The sequence below is a fragment of the Dipodomys merriami genome, unplaced genomic scaffold (assembly GCF_024711535.1).
Source record: "Dipodomys merriami isolate MVZ:Mamm:240054 unplaced genomic scaffold, mDipMer1.0.p SCAF_63, whole genome shotgun sequence".
Classification (NCBI taxonomy): domain Eukaryota; kingdom Metazoa; phylum Chordata; class Mammalia; order Rodentia; family Heteromyidae; genus Dipodomys; species Dipodomys merriami.
In genome coordinates, this window is record NW_027206213.1 from 5,762,509 (window position 1) to 5,779,404 (window position 16,896).

General features: G+C 42.8%; 1 pseudogene; it reads right to left on the reverse strand.

The window, feature by feature from the left end:
- Window positions 1–545: 545 nt before the first annotated feature.
- Window positions 546–1,022, reverse strand: LOC138815190 (thioredoxin pseudogene; annotated as a pseudogene).
- Window positions 1,023–16,896: the final 15,874 nt, after the last annotated feature.

The window sequence follows — 16,896 nt, forward strand, 5'->3', positions numbered from 1 at the left end:
CATGTGAGGGGTTGTATATGAGAACATTGTGTGGGTGGGGTATGGATTTGTTATCCTTTGTATTTATAACAGCATAAAAAGAATTGTCAGGAGGCATTTTGCTATGAAAATATTTGAGGGCTGGGAAGGTGGCTCAGTGGTAGAGCGCTTGCCTTACATGCATGAGGCCCTGGGTTCGATTCCTCAGCACCACATAAGCAAAAAGAAAAAAGCCGAAGTGGCACTGTGGCTCAAGTGGTAGAGAGCTAGCCTTGAGCTGAAGAGCTGAGGGACAGTGTCCAGGCCCAGAGTTCAGACCACACGACCAGACACCCCCCCCCAAAAGAAAAGAAAATATTTGATATTATACACTATCATTTGGATCTTAAATATCTACAAAGTCATACATGTTAAGGCCTCAGTCCCTAGCTTGGTGCTAATGAGAAGTCTTCAAGACATTATGGGAATGCCCTTGAAGTCCCCTTCAAAAGATGTAGTCTTTTACACTGTTTTTCACTTCCTTTTTTTTTTTTAAAGAGTAGAATTAATATTTTATTGTCATTTATAATCAGATTGCAGTTGGGTATATAGTTTCCATACTTCATACTTTTGTAAATTAAAAAAAAATACAAGTTTTCAAACAGCTGACTGGTTATGTTTTTCAGAAAATGTGATTACTCTAATTCATCAATGGTGGCTTTAAGCTTTTCCTTATTAGCTCCAGAGAATTCTCCCACCTTCTCACCCTTTTTAAAAAACTGGAAGGTTGGCATGCATTTGACTGTGCAGCCACATCCTGATAGTCATCCATGTCGACTTCAAGGAACATCACATTGGGATACTTTTCAGAGAGGGCATGAAAGAAAGGCTTGATCATTTTGCAAGGCCCACACCATGGCTGAAAAGTCAACTACTACAAGTTTATCTCCTGCAGCATCCAAGGCTTCTTGAAAGGCATCCTTGCTGTCGATCTGCGTCACCATCTTGGCTGCTGTGGATGAGTTGGAACAACTGTAAAAAGGAATGGAAGTGGATCCAAGGTACTGGACCAAGCTGGATGTTTTTTACTTCCTAGCCATGAGGTGACTGGATTTGTTTTGTTATATGAGCCAAAATAACCTTGTTTTTCTTTAAAAGTTGATAATCTTAGGAATTCGTTAAAGCAATCTTGACTCATCATATCAAAAGTATAATGTAATACTCAAATTATCATCCTTTACTGATATGACAGGTGCTAAAAAATGCTTTTTGCTAAAAAGTACTGACTACATACTTAGGCCCACAAATCAACTAAATGCTGGAAAAAGCTTGTCTTGCCAACCTCCACTTTTTAATCTATGTCCTTTGTTTTAAGCTGTTCACTTTGTAACCTCAAATCCAGGGAAGGACAAAACTGATCAATAACATCTTTATAACAGGGAACCAAAATTATCCCTAAGAGAGCCTTACAGACCAGTCTATCCCTGTCCCAAGATAGGGACAATCACCTTTAATGATGAAGCTATCTATACCTTGTAGCAGGAGTAAATCATCTCATGGAAACCGGATTGTTCCCCTCAAGTGATAATAGTGATAACATCTCTGAAACTCTAGAGAATAAGGAGTGAGATAATAGTCAAATAGGCCCCTCTTGACTAATTCTTAGACAATGGACTATCAAACCACTTGCCACAACCTCTGACCACTAAGACATTCCCGTGATGAGGGCTATTCTGACCATCACAAGTTCCCGAGTTCATACTTTGGTAATTAAAAAAAAAAAAAGGAAAAAAGGTATGATGAAGAGCAGGGATAGATTTATTATTTGGTAGTCACTCTTAGCACTGTAGTGTATCTTTAGCCATTTTTGGAGTACAGATAGGGAACTAGAGGCCGGAGGAGAGTGGTATGCATTCTGTTCAAATCCTGGTTGATCATTAGTCCTATCTTCATTTGCAGAAGGGTTCCAGAGAAATTTTTATTACTGTCATCACTGGTCAGGATTGACAAATCATTGTTGCTTTCTGGGTGGTCCATCCCAAGGAAACTCTGTTGTTCCTTAGGGATAGTTTTGGTCCCCTTAAAGATGTTATTGCTAAATGTTAAGTCCTGTCCTCTCTGCATTCCAAGGTGATGGCAAAGTGACCACAGAGAGAATAACTCAGAGAAGAGGCAGGTTTTAAAACACCTTTTTTTTTTTTTTTGCTGGTCCTAGGGCTTGAACTCTGGGCTTGGGCTCTGTCCCTGAGCTTCTTTTGCTCAAAGCTAGACCTCTACCACTTGAGCCACAGCACCATGTCTGGCTTTTTCTGAGTAGTTTATTGGAGGTAAGAATCTCATGGACTTTCCTTCCCGGGCTGGCTTTGAACTATGATCCTTGGATCTCAGCCTCCTGAGTAACTAGGATTACTGATGTGTGCCACTGATGCCTGACTTTTTAAAGCACTTCTTATAGTAGGGGCCATGTAGATTGATGGAGGTGAAGGAAAATGTATATTCTAATATTTGAAATTCCCTGTTAGGGCTCTTTTAAAAAAGCTATTTGGGTAATTTTCTTGTATTACTCAAGTTACTCATGATCCAGCATACTGATATAAGCTTAAAACTCTTACTTATTCTTTATTGCTTTTTCTTCCTCCCCAAATGACCAGCTGACTGATATGGGAGGGGGAAAGGAGCAGCAAGTCAAGAAATGAGATTCAGAGAATAAGGAAAATGGATTTTGAAGTTTGATGGTGGTTGTATTTTTACATGGATGGGGATGAAATAGGCTCTCATAACACCATACAATTTACAATCAATTTAAAACAAATTATGTTTTTCCTATCAAGAGTAACATATTTTAAAAGAGCTTCAGTACTCAAGCTTCAAAAGTGAGTCAAGGATATGTGGAATTGAGCCAAGTAGAGTCCAAGTATGTTGAATGAGAAATTATTCCAGTATATTAGTGATCAACATCTAAGGGATGAAGACAGAAGATAATCACTAACTATTCAACAATTATAGTAAATAGATCCAGAAAATAAAATGGAAAAAGGCCTAACACCTGGGCAATTAAATTCATAATAATAAATAGTAACCACACTCCATTGTACTGTCTGTGTTGAAGGAATACACTGAAATCCATTTACCTAAGTTGTAGATTGTACCCCCACCCTGAAGCTATTAAGTTCAAAGATACAGTTTACCCCCAGGAAATAAAGCCTTCCAGATAAAGCCTTCCTGGTCGTCCACTCCACTCTGTGCTGGCTGAGTTTTCATTTTCTAAACACTAGCTGCAGCATTTTGAGGAATCTTCTTCTCAACAGGACATTGATATCTGTGCAGAATAGAAAATTGTTCCCATTTTCAACTCAAAGGTGGTGTATTTACATAAGCTTGCCTTTCATTTAAATCTGTCTTAATCCTTAAAGATTTAGTAGTTGAGATGCAAAAATGCATTTTGAATAAGTAAAAATTCATAGATAAAGCAAACTATACATATGAACATTTTAAACAAATCACTATTTTTAATGCTGTTGTACTAAAAGCAATGTGTTACTTACTAAATACTAGCTTTTATTTACCCTACAGAAGAATGAAATACAAATTTGTTGTATATGCATATGAAGCTCAGAATAAGCTCACCCCAAAATACACTGTTTTAGCATATTGGTTGTTTGGGACCAAAGGAAATTGAGAAATAGGTCTTGATATTAACTATCTAAAATAAAGTATACATTTCTCTATTGGTAAAGTAAGTGAACATTTGTTAAAGAATATATTAGCTATCTTATCTGTACCAGGAAGTGTTAGGAAAATGGAGGAGAAAGTACAGGCCAGACTGGATCTCAACAGGCAAGTGTCAGGCGGCTGGAGAAAGTAGGCAGCCAGGGAACTATGTCAGGCCATGGGGGGGTGGGGGGGGACTGGCTGTTGCCTAAAGACTAGTCCCTATCAAAAACACCATCTGAGTCAACTATTCTTTGAGTTCACTGGCCTAAAACCGCTCAAATTTGCAAAACAAGCTAAGTGCCTCAAATCCCCACTCACCAAAAGTTCCATTTTATCCCGCCTATAAGGCTCCGTGGTAGAGCACTTGCCTTGCATGCAATGAGGCCCTGGGTTTGATTCCTCAGCAACACATAAGCAAAAAGAAAAAAGCTGGAAGTGGCACTGTGGCTCAAGTGGTAGAGCGCTAGCCTTGAGCTGAAGAGCTGAGGGACAGTGCCCAGACCCAGAGTTCAGGCCCCACACAACCGGCCAAAAAAAAAAAAAGGTCTCCTGAAACTTAACTCAGTGCAACCTCTCTGATCCCAGGGAGTTCGCCCAGGAGCATACCCCAATAAACTTTCCTGTCAATCTTTTTATTCCTCTCTGCGTGGTCCTTCTCTTGCCTAAAACCTGACATCTGGTGCCGAAACCCAGGAAGACCGTAGAGCTTCCATTTGCCCTTGGGTGATCAATGGGCACTACCCCTTCTCCGTCTCTCTTTTCCTCTCCTCCTGTTCCTGAGGCCTCCTCCATTGGGAGCAGAGCCCACCGAGCCTACTTTGGGCTAAATAGCCACTCAACAGACCTCGTGGCCAGCGGGGCAGGTCCCCTGGACGGCCACCAGGTGGCTTGGGATATTTTTGGTCATCCTTGTAAACCCAGTTGAGGTCTCTACCTCTGCTTGAGCTCTCCTCTCTCCCCCACCTTCCCCGCCCCCCCCGACTTTCAATTTTTAACATCTTGACCCATCTCCGCAATTTCTGCGAGCCGACAGTAAAGTGGGCTGAAATTGCTTACGTCCAGGGACTCTTTTACTTATGCTCTCTCCCTCCTGTCTCTCCTGCCTCTATCTGAACTCTTGCTCATGCAGCAAGATCCTGCCAAAAGCTCTCCCTCTCTCTCTCCCCCTCCAGACCCTCTGGTCTCTCAGTTATCCTCCCCACCTGTGATATGCACCTGACCCTTCTGGGCCGAGGGTCTGATCTCTCACCTGGCATGACCTCCATGTTATACTCTCCTCTGCTCTTACCGTGGAGGAGCATGAGCGAGTCTATCAGGCTGCCCAGGCTCATGGAGATGAAATCCTTCTTACAGATGCCACTATGCTGGTGGCAGCTGAGGCAGTCCCCAGACAGGATCCCCGCTGGGTATACCAGACTGACATGCAGGCAGGCATGTTGGCTGCTCACAGAGGGACAAAATGACTCAGTGCCTCTTGGCTGGTTTACAGGCAGCCTTCCATAAGGTTGGTAACTTTGATAAATGGAGGGAAATTACCCAACTCCCAGAGAAAAACCCTGCTGCCTTTTTAAGTAGACTTATTAAAGCCCTAACTTAGTACACCCGCTTCTCGCTCTGCCCTGGCTGGGCCAGCTTTTCAGACTCATTTTTATTTCTCAGTCAGCCTCAGACATAAAGAAAAAAACCTAAAAAGGTTGAAGATGGCCCTCAAACCCCAATCTGTGACCTGGTAACCATGGGTTTTAAAGGTTTTCATGCCCTCCAGGAACAGGAAAAGGCAGATAGGGAAGTCTGCTCTTGCCAAAAGGCGGCCTACCAAGCCCAAGCCCTGACCCCTACCCTAAGGCCCTCTATGCCCTGCGGCTCTGGAGGAAAGTATTGTCTGGATGTTGCTTCAAGTGCAGCCAAGAGGGGCACTGGGCAAAGACATGCCCCAAACCCTGTCCTCCCCTAAAGCCCTCCCTGCCTGCTGTGCAATCAAAAGGGACTCTGGAAGGACAACTACCCCTAGTAGCAGAGGTACAGCCCTTCCACCCCTTGACTTGCCACCATCAGTTCTGGCCTGGCCGCTGAACACTGAGGACGCCCTGTCTCGCTAACCCTGATCACCCTTGTGGAGCCTAGGGTAAGATCCAGGTAGTGGGTAAGGCCATTTGCTTTGGCCATTTGGGTGATATGGGGGCTACCTATTCAGTCCTCCCTTCCTACCTGGACCCCTTAATTCCTTCCAGGTCTTGGTCATGGGAGTTTTGATGGCCTTTCCTCCCAGCCACCATCAACAGGCACTCTTACATGTCTGATGCTTGCAATAGAGACCCAGTCCTGCTCTTAGCATTAAAAATCTAGCAAACTGGGGCTGGGAAGGTGGCTCAGTGGTAGAGCGCTTGCCTTGCATGCCTGAGGCCCTGGGTTCGATTCCTCAGCACCACATAAGCAAAAAGAAAAAAAGCCAGAAGTGGTGCTGTGGCTCAAGTGGTAGAGCGCTAGCCTTGAGCTGAAGAGCTGAGGGACAGCGCCCAGGCCCAGAGTTCAGGCCCCACGACTGGACCACCCCCCCCCCCCGCCCCCCAAAAAATCTAGCAAACTTTTCCACCCAAGTGGTGCCTTGAGGCAGTTCTGGGATAACTCAGTTCTACAAGCCAAAGGAAAAAATGGGCAGTTTTGTTAGCCACATAGAGTCAGGATTGGTACACTGATGTGGAACCTTGGTTCAGTGCTTAAACAGTACAACAAACCAGGCACCGGTGGCTCACACTTTTATTCCTAGCTACTCAGGAGGCTGAGATCTGAGGTTCAAAGAGATGGTGGTTCAAAGCCAGCCCGGGCAGGAAAGTTCCTGAGGCTCTTATCTCCAATAAACCTCTAGAAAACGGGAAGTTGTGCTGTGGCTCAAGCAGTAGAGCGCTGCCTTGAGCTGAAGGGTCCGGGGACAGCAGCCAAGCCCAGAGTTCAAGCCACAGGATCAACAAAAACAAAACACAAAACATGAAACAAAACCTCAGTACAACAACTACACCTTGCAAACTAGTTTCTATTGTTCCTCAACTGACCTTACAAAAGGCGAAGTGAGTTGGCTCCTACCCCATGATAAGGCAACACGGGCAACCTTCCTGCCTGTTATGGTGGGGGTCAGCCTCGGCTTGTCCATTGAGGGTGCGGCCTTTGGGGGAGGAGCCCTTGGACATAGTCTGGTTTCAGCTCAGGAGTTCTCAGATAAGCTCCAGATGGCCGCTCAGGCCACCTCAACCTCACTGGCCTTCCCTCAGCACCAATTTACTTCCCTAGCACAAATGGCTCTTCAAAATCACTGAGCCCTGGATCTTCTGACAGCCAAAAAAGCTTGGATCTGCCTATTTTTCCGGGAACAATGTTGCTACTACATCAAAGAATCAGGTTTGGTAGAGCAAAACATTGAGGCCCTAAGCAAGCTGCAGCAAGAACTTGAACATCAGCAAGCAAGGGGACCCATCTTAGACTGGTTTCAAAGCCCCTTGGCTGGATGGTTCCTGCCCCTGGTAGGCCCACTAACTTTAATTGGTCTTTTCATTTGCCCAATGCCTCCTAAGGTTTATTTAGAGCGGCATCCAAGAAATGACCAGACGGGTGGTTAATCAGCTGCTCCTCCACCAGTACATTCACCTGCCAACTAACTGCCCCTCTGGTGTCCTAGACAACCGGCATATGGCCCCACTGTGCCCCTCCTTGGCAGAAGTAGCCAGATGACTGTCATCACCCCATTTCCAAACCAAAGATGCTAGTATGTCAGGCCACTGGAGGAAGTGGGGGGGGGGGGAATGTCAGACTAGGGAGGATGTGGCAGGCTGCTGAAAAAGACCATGTCCCTATCAAAAACACCATGGAGTCAACCATTCTTTGAGTGTACTGGCCTAACACTGCTCAAACTTTAAAACAAGCTAAGTGCCACAAGTCCCCGCTCACTAAAAGTTTCCATTTTTAGCTGCCTATAAAAGCTCTACTGCAACTAAACTCAGTGTGTGACCTCTCTGATTCTAACCAGGTGTGAGACCTTAGCCAAAGTACAGCCATTCAGGACTTAGACTCCATTGTGAAGGCCTTTACCAAAAGTACCCATTGTGAAGACTTTTACTGAAAGTAAGAACCCAGGTAACTGGGAAAACCGTCCAACGTTCTAACCGAGGGTGCTCTGACCGGTAACTCTCTAGCAACAGCCAATCAGTAACTAGCAGAAAAGTGCCTAAGCTCCAGATGTTTCTTACCATAGCATAGTTAACCTAGTTTGCTGCTTAGCAGCTTAGCCCGTGCTGGCTAGCCAGTAATGTTGTTACAAGATTCACTCACTAAATGTTAACCAGTCATGTAACCACTAAGTTGGAAACCCCCTACCCTTGCTGTAAGCACAATAAAAACCCTGCTAAAACCTGAAAGTCGGGACTCTCAACTCTGACCCACTGTAGTCGGTGATGGTTGTGAGTCCAGACTCTCCTGTGCTTGCATCAGAATCGACTCCTTGGTGGTCTTTGGGAATCCTTATCTGGGCACAACACAGGGAATTCACCAGGAGATGTACCCCAATAAACTTTCCTGTCAATCTTTTTATTCCTCTCTGCATGGTCCTTTACTCGCCTAAAACCTTACAGCAAGTACTGTTTATTAAGGCACAGCAGCGAAGGGCAAGCAACTTTTCCATGGGATGAAGGGTGTGAATAGGTAGCATTGGAGTCAGCCTTATATTGGTCTTAATGAGGAAACAGAAATTTAAAAAACAAAAAACCAGGCTGTGGTCTCTTGAGGGCCTAGGGAAGGCACCCTTGGCCAGTCCCAGAATGGAATGTTCCATCTGGGGTGAGGGAACTTTAGACTGGGCCTAGGTCAGAATGACCTGCCTGTGATTAAGCACTTATGCGTGCGCCTGGTCTTTCGCTTGACCTGGGGAAATAAGGCAGGGATCAATCCTTCATACTCAGTCTCTGGATAGAAGGAAAAATTGGACTGAGGCTAAAAGGGTTGATGGCCATCCTTCTTAGGCTACTTTCTGCTGATGAGGAGTGACATCATTTAGATGTTGGTTTTGGTAAGCTCTTGTGTTGGCCAGGTCCTCTTTGTTAAGTGGCTGGTATCCCAGAGACATGAGGGACCCAGCTACCCATTGGGATGTGAAAGTCTATATGTGTTCCTGGGGAAAGTCAGAAAAAAAGTCAGAGCCTACAGATATTGCCTATATAGCTATGACAATTGGGCCCACAAATGGCAGAAGGAAGAGTGGAAAAGAAAAATGGAATGACTTGAATGTCTCCTACATTCCAGGCATTCCTGGAGTTGGTGGATCTTGTCAGTAACTACTTCTGACTGATTAACATCTGGCAACTGGGTAGGGAAGAGCCTGGTGGACTAGTTAAGAATAACCAGTCAGAAGCTGAGGCTGGATTAAAGTGGTTAAAGGATCAGTTGGAGGCCTTAAGCATTGCCTGTCACTGGACTATAGATGTCTGGACTATAGTGTATGGAAGGAAGACCTACTAAAATAGAAATAGCAGGTAATAGATTTTAAGTTCCTGGCCTGTTAGAAGGTAGAGTTATGAAGATTAGGTAGGCATGCTTATTAACTATTTTCTTTTGACCTCCCAGCTCTGATTAGTTTTGAAAAGGCAAGCCCAAAGTGACTCAGTTTAGGATCTGAAACCATCCCTCTTATCTGCAGTTTGTTTTTATATATATATATTTTATTTTATTTTATTTGAGAACATACTGTACAGAGGGGCTACAATTACATGGGCAGGATAATGCATACATTTCTTACCCAGCATTGCAGCCTCCTCCTTTGTTTACCCTTCACCTCCCTTCCCAGCCTCCCCCCTCCCCCCCACCCAATCATACCCCCCCCCCACCGACATTGTAAAGCTGGTTTTGACATGACATTTTGTACTTCTCATTGTTGCAACAGGTCCACCTGAATCCTTAAACGACTTGTTTGTCCCCATCTCCTCCACATGTTATACTGACATCAAATATAGTGAAAGCGGGGGTTACACTGTGGGGGAGGGACATACAAAGCAACAAAGAAATAATCTTATAAATGCATTAGAAACACATGCATGAAAGAAACAAAAACATTAAAATACATATTTAAGGGTTCATTTTCCTAACATCACTTTATCTGACCTTTTCCGCTTGACTCATACCTATACTAGATATTGCAAACAAGGGAAACCATGGGACCTATGTTTCTTTGGGCCTGGCTTACTTCACTTAATATAATTTTTTCCAAAAAAAAAAATACACACGTTGAAAAAATATTTGTAGAGCGCTAGCCTTGAGCTGAAGAGCTGAGGGACAGCGCTCAGGCCCAGAGTTCAGGCCCCACGACCGGACCAAAAAAAAAAAAAAAAAAAAAAATACACACGTTATCTGCAGTTTTTTCAACTGCCTCTAGATGAATTCTTGTTGCCAGGACAAACTTCTTCCCAGGAGTATCTGTTTCTTGCTGGGAAAATGTCCCAGTTGGCATCACTTTTATCAGTTGCAGGGCTTGAACTCAGGGCCTGGGTACTGTCCCTGAGCTCTTTTGCCCAAGGCTAACACTGTACCACTTTGAGCCATAACACCACTTGCAGCATTCTGCTGGTTAATTAAAGAGTCTCACAGGGACTCACAGTCAAGCACATGAGCATGTACCTGGTGTTTTGCTTAACCTGGGGAAATAAGGCAGGCGTCAATCCTTCAGAAAAAAGCCATTCCTAGAGATAAAAAACTATTAATGGCATGACAAGGCAACATTTATTCACTGTACATTTCTTCCTATAATTTCCCCCTCCCCCATAATCTCCAAACCATCATACTATATCAAGAACTAACTATATGTATCAATCACCTGTTCCCTTTCTTGGGTCTCCTATTTTTATAGACCTTTAATATATATGTACATAATTTAAACTGTCTATCTTCAACTTGTTATGTCAATTTAATTTTTAATCATAACCTAGACAGGTAGAAAGAAGCATTTTTGTCTCCTCTAACTCATATGAGATAAAGGAAAAATGAGTTCATGATTTTCTCTAAAAGACAATGAAGTCACCTTGATTTTACTTTCAACTCATCTCTAAATAATGAAAGATTTTATTTTGAGTTTAAAAGCAGTTGATCTACATGATCACTCCAATGTTTACATTAAAATGTGGCTAATTATTACCTTTGTGGTTTTAAAATTGTAAGAGGGACTTAGATGATGCTTTTGCTAAAGCCACTGACTTGTCTGTTGGGAATGAAGGTATCTGATGGATAACAAAAAGCAAGAGTAAAAAATTGTCATTTCTGCCTTCATTTTACATTTGTATCCTTTGATTGGTTAAATTTTGTGTCAAATGCCTGCTCAACTGTGTATATAGACACGTGTATTGAAATATGGATACTGGGTCTAACCAGCGCCATCTTGGCAATGTGGTGGATGATAGGGAATTGGGTTTAATGGGTGCCATTTTGTCTTCTTGGTGGATGAAGGTCAAGTCCCACCCCCAGGTGTTGGGTGTACCTGTGAAGTGAGGAGGCTGAGTCTAAATAACTTCTCACAGCCATCCTGGGTCTTTGCTGGGTGAAGGGGGCTCTCCACCCAGCTGTGAAAAGCCTAGAGGGGAGAGAGGCCAATCATTGAATTGAACATGTCATAGTTTAGCCTTAGGAAAGCTTTGTATAGAGAATGAATCTGATTCTACCTTGATTCTCCCTAAATGGTTTGATTCACTTGCCACTGAGGTAATCTCCCTAAATGGAAAATCTGAGGCTTATCCCTTGTGGGAAGTTTAATTTGACCCCTTAACTACCTCCCCAAATGGATATTTCTGCTTCTACCAGAGCTACTTACTCATAAGGTCTGCTTATATTGGGTGTTCTACCCAAACATGTGGTCTTTGTCTTTAAAAGCTTTGTCTGAGCTCTGTTTGGAAATGGGTGTCTTTGAGACAGGAGTCCACCTGCAGATGCCAACTCTCCAACAAAGACACCCAATTCGGCCTCTCAAAAATGTGGTTTCTTTGTTCTCTCACAACTGTGATACCTTATAACACCTGAACTCCTAGACACAGGGCCGGGACTTGGACAATAAGTTCCTGGACCTGCCAGTCCTGTGTCTTGAGCTCCCTGTGACCCTGCCCCCTGCCCCTGACCCCATTTATGCCCCGACCAGCCTAGGTAGCCATAGTGCCACATTCCTTGAGTCTCCTGGCTCTCCTCAGGTCACCTCAGTGTCCCACTTCAGCTCTCAATTGGAGTTGATCTGGTTTTGTAGGGATTGTTTTTCTGCTCTTTGCTTTACTACCCTCATGGCTCAGTTTTCTAACAGTGTTAAGTGTATTCGAGGCTTCAGGTCTTGGGACAGGAGTCCACCTGCAATTGCCAGCTTTCTAATAAAGACTCCCAATTCGACCTCTCAAAATGTGGCTCCTCTCTATCTTGTGATTGAATTCTTATATAACAGTATTCTGTGAGGAGTGTCATCCAAAACTGGTAATCCTCTTCCTTCAAGTCTAGAGACACACTTTTGATCATATAAAATAATATTTATCAAAATAAACTCCAAAGAAAAGACTAGAGAAAGAAAGAAAGAACTAAGTTATTTTCAAGGCTTTTAAGGAACAACATAAAAAACAGATGTCAATCATCACCTTTTACATCATGTTTCAGTTCATTTAGAAGCCTCTAGTTACTTCCCTATACCTGAAGAACTTAGTCACTATCCTCACTAACTCCATCTTGCCTTTCTGACTTGTTTTTTCTCTACCATTCTCTCCCATAGTTACTATGAATTCCAGGGACAGTTCTGAGTAATATACACCTCGTGCCAAGAGTCAGAACTGTTCACAAGCAATGGCAACAGCATTGACAAATCTCCACATGGCTGATTCTAAGATAATGACTAACCAGACCACAGTCTAAGCAATACTACTTAACTGCATGCTTCTTGGTCCTTTTTTTGTTCCTTCCCTGTGGAAGCCTGAGGCTTTTGTCAGTACCAGAAAGATGGGGCCTGAGAACACTGATCCCCAAGTTCCTCTTTAGTATGGCTGTACTGAATAAATTCTTTTCCTACTGATTAATCAGTTGGGGTTAGTGGCAGAGCATGGTTTGTTGGGGACCCTAGAATTGGGCCTTTGCTCTAGGACTCTGATAGCAACATGGACAATATGGAATTTTATCCTTCTCAGGTGCAAGACTTGTGTCTTGAATAGTGTAAAGAATAATTGAAAATTTCTCCTTTGGTGAAATTCTAATCAATTGGAACTCTGTCCTGCTCCAGAAGACCTGCTACTAAAGCAGAGACAAGATAAAAGCTCCTGTTTTATCAATTTTTAAGCTAACTTTTTCTGCCACTTATTCCAGCTTTATTTTTACTTTCAGGAATGTTGGAGAATAGCATCAAATAAAACTTTAAATTTCTTGTCATTAGCTAAATTATTTACAAAAATGCCAAGTATCTTATTAGATAATTTCAAAGATTTATTCCACTTCAAAAATACTTTTATAGATTATACTTTCATTTTGCTCTTTCTACATAGTCATGCTGTACATTTTGTAGGGAATGGTACTGGGATGTGAACTTGGTCTTGTATGTTTGCTTGGTGCTCTATTAGTTGAGCCAGGTCCCCTAACTTTATGCGTTGCTAGTTTTTGAATAGGGTCCCAATTTTTGCCCTGCCCTTCTTGGAACACAATCCTACTTTTGCTTCCCTGGATGATAGGGAGGCATCATTGCACCTGTTTTTTTTGTTTTGTTTTGTTTTTTCTTGGCTGAAATGAGAGCTCATGAACTTGAGTCACAGTCTTCCCCAATAGCTAGGATTACAGGTGTGAGTTAGTAGGGCTTATACTTCGAAGAAATCTTTTTTTAAAAAAATATTCTATGCAAGGAATGTAGTGTTTACTATGTTTGTATTTTAATACTGTAGGGATGGCTTCTTTCTAATCAAGTTTAATCAACTGGCAATACCAAAGCCAATAGAATTTTTAAATGATCCATGTTTTGTTTGTAAAACTTTCTGATTAAAAGGCATAAAAGATAAAGGATTCACATGTGATCATTAGAGTTACTTTTCCATGTCAAAAAGAAATCTAATCTTTATTAGGCTGAGGTGAGAGGCTTTCAGCTACTGCCTTCTTCTAGAATTCTATTGTGAACACCTTTATCTTACCTCCCATTTGCTCCAGTACTCTACTGGTCTTTTCTTTCATGCAATAGAAAAAGCTTTTCCAACTTCCCTTTGGCAACAAGGAAAGAAATTCTCCTCTCCTTTTTTATTCTTCAGTTCTTAACTCCACAGAAAGACTTGAAAACCATCTTTATCTAAGTAGATTTTTGCCCCTAATGTCTTCTTAAGATCGCACCATTCCCTCCAAAGACCTTATTGTAATTTATGTATGATGTTAAAATTCATCATTGTCCTGAGACAGCACAGTGTCTTGCCCAGATACATTTCCCTTTTGAATAAATAATTGAACAAGGGAGTATTAACTGTGAGAAACTTTATTCTGGAAACTTCCCTGCAGAAACTTGACAATATCATTATCACCCAGCCTAGATAAAGGTAAAGCCCTGAATTTAGCTGTATAGTGAAATAGGGAAGCCTATTCTCTGGGCCAGATGTGAAGAAACATGAGTGGAAAATCATGGAGGCAAAAATCATGGGCAACCCACCCCACAGGTTTGATGTGGCCAAGTAGAAAGTTATACTTTTTCTTATCTATTGAAAGGATCATGTCTGACACAATAATAATAATAATAGCCGGGCACTGGTGGCTCACACCTGTAATCCTAGCTACTCAGGAGGCTGAGATCTGAGGACTGCAGTTCAAAAGCCAGCCCGGGCAGGAAAGTCCATGAAACTCTCATCTCCAATAAACCACCAGAAAGCTGGAAGTGGTGCTGTAGCTCAAGTGGTAGAGTGCTGGCCTTGAGCTGAAGAGCTGAGAGCCCAGAGTTCAAGCCCCATGACCACCAAAAATAAATAAAATAATAATATAGGCCAAAAAATCCTAATGTTTAGTTAAAGTTTTAGTGATACAAGATCTTCAGACTGAAGATTCCAAAGCAGTCAAGTCTCCCTACTTTTATACGTAGGTTCAGTGAAGAATGCTTAGTCATGAAGAAATGTGATTGGACAAGATGATATGATCTAATAGGACCCAGCAAGGCCTGCTTGTCTGTTCATATTCTTCTTATCCTACGTTTCCATTCCATCCTTTCCTTCCCCCAAAACATAGGGTAGGAACTGTTTGTTACAAAGAGGATCTTCAAATGTAAGGAAGAAAGTGACCTTTTTAAAGTTTTATGGCTTGCTTTGGGGTATGTGTGGGGTGGGGTGAGGGGATAGTTGTAGTTTCTATGACTCACCCTGGAGAGAAGAATTTTTATTTCTGTAACCATTCTTGGGAGAAAAAGGGGTTGGTGAGAGACAGTAGGAGAGGTTCTTCCAGAGCTAAAGCACGGTGGATTATTATATTCTGAACCCCAACCAGGCTCTCTCCATTTAATCATAAAATGGCAGTTCATCTTGAAGGATTGACCCCACACCCTATTGTCCCAGGCCCATACAAACCCCAGGCAAAATCGCAGGTATGAACTTGTTTGATGTGCTGGCAAGGCAATCCACCTAAGCCCACTGTAAACATCCCATTGTGGGCCCAAATGAAAGGAACCTACCTTCTTTGACCTAGTGGCTTTTTCATTAACCTCTGCCTCCTTGCCTAGACCTCCTATAAAAACCCAGCTCCTGTCTTAGCTCTCTGGCACAACCTCCAAACCCATGGCAAGGTCTGTGCCCCTGAACAGTCCTAGCCTGTTGATGATGGAGTCTGGTCTATTTCTTTTCCATTCTCCTCCATTTTCCTAACACATTTAACTCTCACTAAGAGAATAAGACTGAAGGGTGATTGTATTGTGAATAATGGTGCTTTGACCAGATCCCTTTTAGCACTCAGCTCCTACCACATGGGTTTTCTTTTACAGCACTTCCAACAGCTAGCAACTATGATTCTTTCCAGAGGACTATTCTTGAGCTATGAGACCCTTACTGTCAGAACTTACAGGAGGTGACAAGAAATTCCCACCAGCACCAGGCTCCTTGGCTTCAGGACAGTTCCCTAACTTACTGAGCCCGGATTCATTCTTGTTGCAATATACCAGGGCTTGCTTTCCTCCCTCCTTTCCTGCCCCTGCTCTTCCTCCTCTTTTGAGGTTTCTTCCAGGAGTACTGCTTACTAAGAAGTCACATGCAGCTGAATACTCCAAACCTCATCTGATGGTTGAATTCTGAAGTAGTGGTAAGAACTAGTCTTAGGACAGCGAGATTCTTGCTGCAGTCAGTAAACACATAATCATTACCTACATGTTAGACAAAAGCAGAAAAGAACACTCTCAAAAGAGAAAACAAAATAGACACCTGGAACCATGCAGGAGAAACTGACCTCAGGTAATCTAGAGCTCTCCAATAACCTTAATAGAGCCATACTCTGTCTCTCTGACATTCTCCTATATTTCTAATTAATAGAGGTCTATTAATTAGTATTCTACAGGCTGACTACAGGCTGACATAGGTAATTTTTTTTTTTTTTGGGTCCGGTCATGGGGCCTGACCTCTGGGCCTGGGCACTGTCCCTCAACTCTTCAGCTCAAGGCTAGCGCTCTACCACTTGAGCCACAGCGCCACTTCCGGCTTTTTTCATTTTTACTTATGTGGTGCTGAGGAATTGAACCCAGGGCCTCATGCATGCAAGGCAAGCACTCTAGCACTGAGCCACCTTCCCAGCCCTGACATAGGTAATTTTAAGTAACAAATCTAATCAACAAGTACTTGTGCATCCATGAGGACTATTACAGCAAGCCCTGAGAGATTTATGGCACGTTTGGACAATGCGATAAGCACAAGAGGGAAAAAACTGCTGGGTGCTGGTGGCTCACACTTGTAATCCTAGTTACTTAGGAGGCTGAGATCTGAGGATCATAGTGCAAAACCCACCAGGACAGGAAATATCCATAAGTCTCTTATCTTTTATTAACTATCCAAAAGCTGTAAGTGGAACTGTGGCTCAAAGTGGTAGAGTGTTACATTTGAGAAAAAAAAAAGCTCAGGGACAGTCTGGGCCCTGAGTTCAAGCCCCATGCAGACAAAGGAAAGAATGAAGAGACAATGTATCCTGTTATCATAGAAAACAAAGGACTATTTTTTTAACACTGTTTCTAGAATTAAGCTTAGACTA